Below are 6,996 nucleotides of genomic sequence, written 5' to 3'. Positions count from 1 at the left end.
AGTATAGGCCCCCACACACGCTACTGCGTGCTTGACAATCACGCTTGCGCAAGCGTGCTTGTGCAAGCTTGCTTGACTGTGTGTAGGGTAAATTAGCGCAAGCATTAGGCTTGCACAAGCAACTTGACGCTTGACCGAATTTCCATTATGCGTGCTTGTGCAAGCCTCCAAGCGTGTCCATGCTTGCTCGTGTGTGCTTAGAGTGGGGAGGCTTGAACAAGCACAAATCTGTCATTCGGGAGAGGGATCGTTTATTTAGATTTTGTGTCGTTTCCTTCTTCGTTCTGATGTCGGAGCGGGAAGTGTTGGAGGAATTTATTAGGTGCTACGAAAGACACTCATGCTTACGGAATATTAAAAGTAAAGAACATCACGGTAAAATGAAAAGAGACGCGTTATATGAGGTGCTTCTCACAAAGTACAAAGAAATAGAGCCATCAGCAAAGATACTGTTATTAAGAAAATTAATACATTACGAACGAATTACAGTCGAGAATAATAGGAAACGTGACAGAACTTACAAATCAGGGGCTGCAGCAGACGGAGTTTACAGACCTATTCTGTGGTACTTTGATCTTCTCAGCTTTTTAAATGAACAGGAGACACCAAGATGCTCTTCGAGTAATTTACAAGGAATAGACGTAAGTGAGATAGGTTGTTAGTGGTATTTAGTTACAGTAGCACTGTTATAATTAAGTTACATACCTATGATTATATTTGTTTATACTATACTGCAATACATATTGTTTTCTTTTACATTTTTCTTTACTGCTAATGCATAAAATTATGTTGCCAAGGAACTTGTCCTTCATAAAGTAGTTCATAAAATCCTCTCACACATGTTTAGCATCAAGTGGAATGTTTCCTGCAGTAGACCTTTGCAATGGAAGCATATTAGAATCCTCTGTTGTTAAGCCATAAGGCGTCACGAGGGACGAAAGATTCAAATACGTTTCCTCATTCATCCTGAGGTAATTATGCCAATCATGAGGATATATCTTCAATTCACTCCGTAAATTTGTATCAGAATACGATTTTCGTTTTTTAAGCCACTCTTTACTCCACATATCGCGTTTCCTCTTTTGTTTTCTCCGTAAAACAAGCAAACAGGCTGCAACAGTAAGCGCATCGTCGTCTGTGCTCGACATTTTCAATGTAAACAAACTGATGCTTGCATGTGCGTGCTTAGTGCTTAAGTCGTGTGGAGGCTCGAGGAATTCGTGCGTGATTGTCAAGCATGCAGTAGCGTGTGTGAGGGCCTTTACATAGAAGACAGCAACCATAGATTTAAATTTAAAAAGGTCCTCCAGTAACATATTCACCAAGCGGTTCTAGGCACTTCAGTCTGGAACCGCGCGACCGCTATGGTCGCAGGTTCGAATCCTGCCTCGGGCATGGATGTGTGTGATGTCCTTAGGTTAGTTAGGTTTAAGTAGTTCTAAGTTCTAGGGGACTGATGACCTCAGATATTAAGTCCCATAGTGCTCAGAGCCATTTGAACCATTTTTGAACATATTCATGCGGGGTCCTCCCAACAAGCTACAGCCTATAAACATGCAACATTCCACCGCATGACCCACCATCCCCCTTCTATCCACATGTTCCAAGAATATTTTGACCAGGAACTCTAAAGATGAAGAAGCAAGCCATGTTCCTACTGTCCCCAGTGAACAACACAGGCAAACTGTAAAAGAAATGACGCAGACTACGTTTTATAGGTAAACATGATAAGTAACATTTTGGAGGCAAAGTGTTTCTCTGTGCTTTTCTCTGTCCCTCAGACAAGAGATAGTTCCTTGTTCAATGCAAAAGACAAACAGCCAATCATCACAAAAAATGGGATCTATAAGGCCATATGCTGGGAGTGTCAATCTTGCTACATTGGACAAACTGGGAGGTCAACGGTAGCAGGCTTAAAGAACATCATAGAAACTGGAGACTGGAGAAGACTGATTCAGCCTTTGCGGAACATTGTCTTAACAGAAACCACAAATACGTGATATATGTAGAAGTCTTACACACAGAGGACAAGGGAGCAAAATTCAGCCAGTTAGAAATTCTAGAAATTAAAAAAGGTTGAGTATATTATTAAATGAACAAACCCAATTCAATTATTCACATCTTTCAGATGGTATTACAACTCCTACATAGAAGTAAGAGTTTGGGCCTCAACCCACGAGTAGATAAAAAGTTCTAGGCTGACGCATAACTTTATTCCTAAGTATGTTTACTTACGTTAGTGTAATTGTTGAATTGATTAATTTCATATGTAATTTGTCAAAAAAATTATCATTGAATTAATTTTACATTAAGCAAAGATCGATACATGAAGAGGTAGAAATCCTTTGCCTTACCATCAGTTTTGTCTTTGCTTTCTCATCATTGGAAACAGTGATGCACTTGATAATCGGCTCTAACCCGAAACCTAGGTTGTGCAGTAACCACAATCAAATTTGTGAAACGGGGCAGAAAACATATTTGTTTCGTTAAAGACTTTAGAATAAAAGTTACAATTATAACAGAATAAAATGCTATAACCATGATGTGGGTGGCAGTGGACGGAGAAAGATCTATAACACGTACAACTGCTGCATAAGGCAGCATTACTCGAGAATACAGTCCCTAAGCCTCGCCCATCGCTTACGGCTTTATATCATGGACAACCAATAATGTACTTATTAGGTGAGATATACTACATTAAACGGTATGGTTAAAATCGACAAGAAAAAATATACAAAAATGTATATAAAAATTACATACGTAATAGTTCACAACAAATCCTTTCAAACATATTTTTAAAAAAATAAAGCGATGTAGTGACAGACATGATTTGATAAGTTTTGTGTGTAGACTGCCCTCTTCGCTCATTTGTGTGGACTCGATGAAAGTATTCATAGCAGAGATGGCCGTATTGGTTACCATGACAATGGCTTGCCTCTATCGATAGTTGCGCTCCAGCAAGGTCCCTCCAAAGACACTGTGGTAAATGTCGGAATCTGAGGGGGCGGCGGATATCCGATTGCTTGGAACTTGACCGTCCTGTCTCATCCTTGGTAGACGACAATAACGAAGAAATTGACTGCCACAATTCGGCCTCAGTGATCAGAAGAAACAGTTGAAGCGATCACTCGCAAGGGATACACACTGCTCAGAGAAGCTGGTTATAAAACTCTGACAAGCGCTGGCTTCAAAATCTCTACGTACTATTTGGCATTAAACGAAATGTTTCTTATAATATAACAATACAATATCCTGATAAACAAATTCTATAAGGTCCTCCAAACGTTTAAGAAACAAAAACAAAATATAACATCGTCGTCACGTTTACTAGTGACAGACAATCAAGTACTGAAGGAAGCACGTTATGCGTTAGTTACATCAGTAAAAAAAAAAAAAAAAAAAAAAAAAGGCTGACTGTTATAGAGAATAGTTTGTCAGCCATGTAAAAGAAAGTAGGTTTAGTGTATATAAAATGTGCATTAGTTACATCAGTAACAAATAAACGTTACAGCGAACAGTTTGTGAACGATTTACATTAAAATTATTAAAATACTAAAGTATTTGGTTAAAGGAGAGACAAGTTGCCATCTATGGTTATAACTAAGGTGTGATAACATGTACAACAATAATACGCGTAACTAATACTGTTAGTTCCAATCGTAACTGATAGTGCATGGGGCTTGTGATTTCTTTTTATAAAAGATGCTGATAAGGCTGCAACAATCTTACAATAAATCGTCTCTTTCCCTAAAAAAATGGTTCAAATGGCTGTAAGCACTATGGGACTTAACATCCGAGGTCATCAGTCCCCTAGACATAGAACTACTTAAACCTAAGGACATCACATACAGCCGGCCGAAGTGGCCGTGCGGTTAAAGGCGCTGCAGTCTGGAACCGCAAGACCACTACGGTCGCAGGTTCGAATCCTGCCTCGGGCATGGATGTTTGTGATGTCCTTAGGTTAGTTAGGTTTAACTAGTTCTAAGTTCTAGGGGACTAATGACCTCAGCAGTTGAGTCCCATAGTGCTCAGAGCCATTTTTGACATCACATACATCCATGCCCGAGGCAGGATTCGAACCTGCGACCGTAGCAGCACCGCGGTTCCGGACTGAAGCGCCTAGAACCGCTCGGCCACAGGGGCCGGTTCTCTTTCCCTAAATTCACGCTGTTCATTAAACAACGATATTGGTTTATTTTAAAATGTGCATAATTTCCGCCTCGTCAAGGATATTAAGCAGTAATCCCTTAGGGGCGTTATGAAGGATTCTCAAGCTATTGTCAGTCGAAAATTCTACGAGGGTAATCCCAAAACTAAGGTCTCCTGTCTTTTATAAGTACAGAACTCTGTTTTCATTCTTGAGTTGGCAGCCGTTGTGAATGAAGCTCCCGGTGGATGTTACCGCCAAGTGCGAATTGCGCGCAGCTATTCTGTTTTTGAATGCAAAGGGCACTGCGCTGATTGAAATCCATAGCCAACTGACGGAACTGTATGGTGATTCGTGCATGGATGTCAAAAATGTTCGTAAGTGGTGTAGAGAGTTTGCAGCTGGTCGGACCGAAATTCACGACGAACAAAGGAGCGGGAGACCGTCAATTTCTGAGGAGACAGTTCTGAAGGTTGAGCAAAGCATGTGTGAAGATCGGCGGATCACCCTGGATGACCTCTGCACTTTGGTTCCTGAGGTTACCCGAAGCACCGCTTACAGAATTTTAACGGAAACATTGGGCGCATGGTAACTGAGGAGCACATGCGGCAACGAGTTGATGCTTCCCGCGCATTTCTTCACCGCCTTGCAGCCGAACAGGACAACTATCTGGGCTCAATTGTCACGGGGTGGACGAAACCTGGGCATACCACTTTACACTTGAGACCAAGTAACAATCACGCCAGTGGTGGCATCCTTGTTCGCCAAAGCCGCGGAAATTCAAACAAACACAGTCTGCCGGTAAAGTCACGACAACCGCTTTTTGGGATCTGAAAGGGGTATTGTTGGTACGACTTTATGCCCACTGGGACCATAATTAATGCTGACAGGTACTGTGAGACTCTGAAAAAACTCAAACGGGCAATTCAGAACCGGAGAAGAGGAATGTTGAGGAAGGGCGCACACATTCTCCATGACAACGCTCGCCCACACATCGGTCGGCAAACCGTTGCTCTCCTGCAACAGTTTCACTGGAACATAATCACCCACCCACCCGATAGGCCTGACTTGGCTCCCAGTGACTGTCATCTGTTCCCTAAGTTAAAAGAACATTTGACCGGAAAGCGATTCAGCTCCGACGACGAGGTGAATGAAGAGGTTCGTAACTTTATGAACAGCATGGCGGCGAGCTGGTATGACATGGACATACGAAAACTGCCGGAGCGTCTACAAAATTACATCGACAGAAATGGTGATGATGTCGAAAAACAGCTAAATGTTTAAGCTGTAAACTGATGTAAACCATTGAAGAAATAAACAAGTCTATGTACTTATAAAAAACGGGAGACCTTACTTTTAGGATTACCCTCGTAAATGCTTATTCTGCGCCAAATGTTGACCAAACAGAGATTTGTTGAGCGCAATACCTACTGCATGTTCCTTGAGCCGCAAAGCAAAGTGCTTTCCAGTCTGGTCAATACACAGTATCGCTTTACATAGTCTCGGCACAACTTTTTGTACGCCTCACTTTAAATACCTGTTGTCTCACGTGCCAATCGTGCGCCTCAGTCACCTCTCGCGACTCGTTAGCCCAAGACTTCCCGAATTTTTAGTCCTCTCAACGTTCTCAATTGCAATGCCACCCAAGGATTATAATCCGTTCACCATAAGAATAATCCTGATGTAAACAAACACAAACGCGGCGATTGGTCAGAAATCGTAGTTTGCGCAGTATGAAAATGGCTCAGGCTGCTTTCTGTTCAAATGTGTGTGAAATCTTATGGGACTTAACTGCCAAGGTCATCAGTCCCTAAGCTTACACACTACTTAACCTAAATTATTCTAAGGACAAACACACACACCCATGCCCGAGGGAGGACTCGAACCTCCGCCGGGACCAGCCGCACAGTCCATGACTGCAGTGCCGTAGACCGCTCGGCTAATCCCGCGCGGCCAGGCTGCTTTCTGTTCCGTGGTGAAACACACGTGGAATAGGGTTAAAAAGTGCCGATAAATAGGCTGTTCTTAACGTTTTTCATAAATTTATTGAGACAATCAGTTTCGAAGTTTCCCCAACGTTGTATACAGGGTGTGAATTTTAAGTTTACAAATCAGAATACTCGAAAAATAAGCTTCACACGAAAAAAATGTGTAGAATCCAAAGTTGATTATTTTCGAGGGGGACATCTGTCGGTGCTACAGTTAGGGCGCCACCCCAGCCCCCTGGGGGTGAGGCGGGAGGCAGCTTTCAAATTTCAAACAGAAAACCCCACTATTTTATTGCAGAATCAGATTCTACATAAAAAATTACGTACATTTTGTCTTGCTTTGATTCTTGGTAGTTGGCGCTGTAATTCAATTACGGATAGATAAAAAATACTTATTTACTTCGTAAATTTTGATTCGGTAAAACTAAACCTCCCCCTCTCAGATGATTTGTTTTATAATTAAAAGTTGTGTGGCCTCATGACCACGAAACAAACTAAACTTATGGGAACCCGCAGAAAAAATTAATATTTGGGTCGACATTTGTAAAACTCTAATTCCTCTCTCTCAGACCCCACCCTATGGGGAGAGAGGGATAGTTTTAGTTTTAGCGAATGAAAATTTACGAAGTAGATAAGTATTTTTTATTTATGCGTAACCATTTTCCGCGCAAAAATTGGAACATGGATTTTATTGAATTACAGCGCCAACTACCAAGAATCAAAACAAATGTTTACGACAAAATGTACGTATTTTTTATGTAGAATCTGATTCTGCAATAAAAAATGGGGTTCCCATTTGAAATTTTGAAAGTTGCCTCTCGCCCCAACCCCAGGACGCTGGGGTGGAGGGCTAATTTTAGC

Source organism: Schistocerca americana, chromosome 9 (assembly GCF_021461395.2).
Source record: "Schistocerca americana isolate TAMUIC-IGC-003095 chromosome 9, iqSchAmer2.1, whole genome shotgun sequence".
In the NCBI taxonomy this organism is placed as follows: domain Eukaryota; kingdom Metazoa; phylum Arthropoda; class Insecta; order Orthoptera; family Acrididae; genus Schistocerca; species Schistocerca americana.
Note: the sequence above shows the minus strand (reverse complement) of the source record.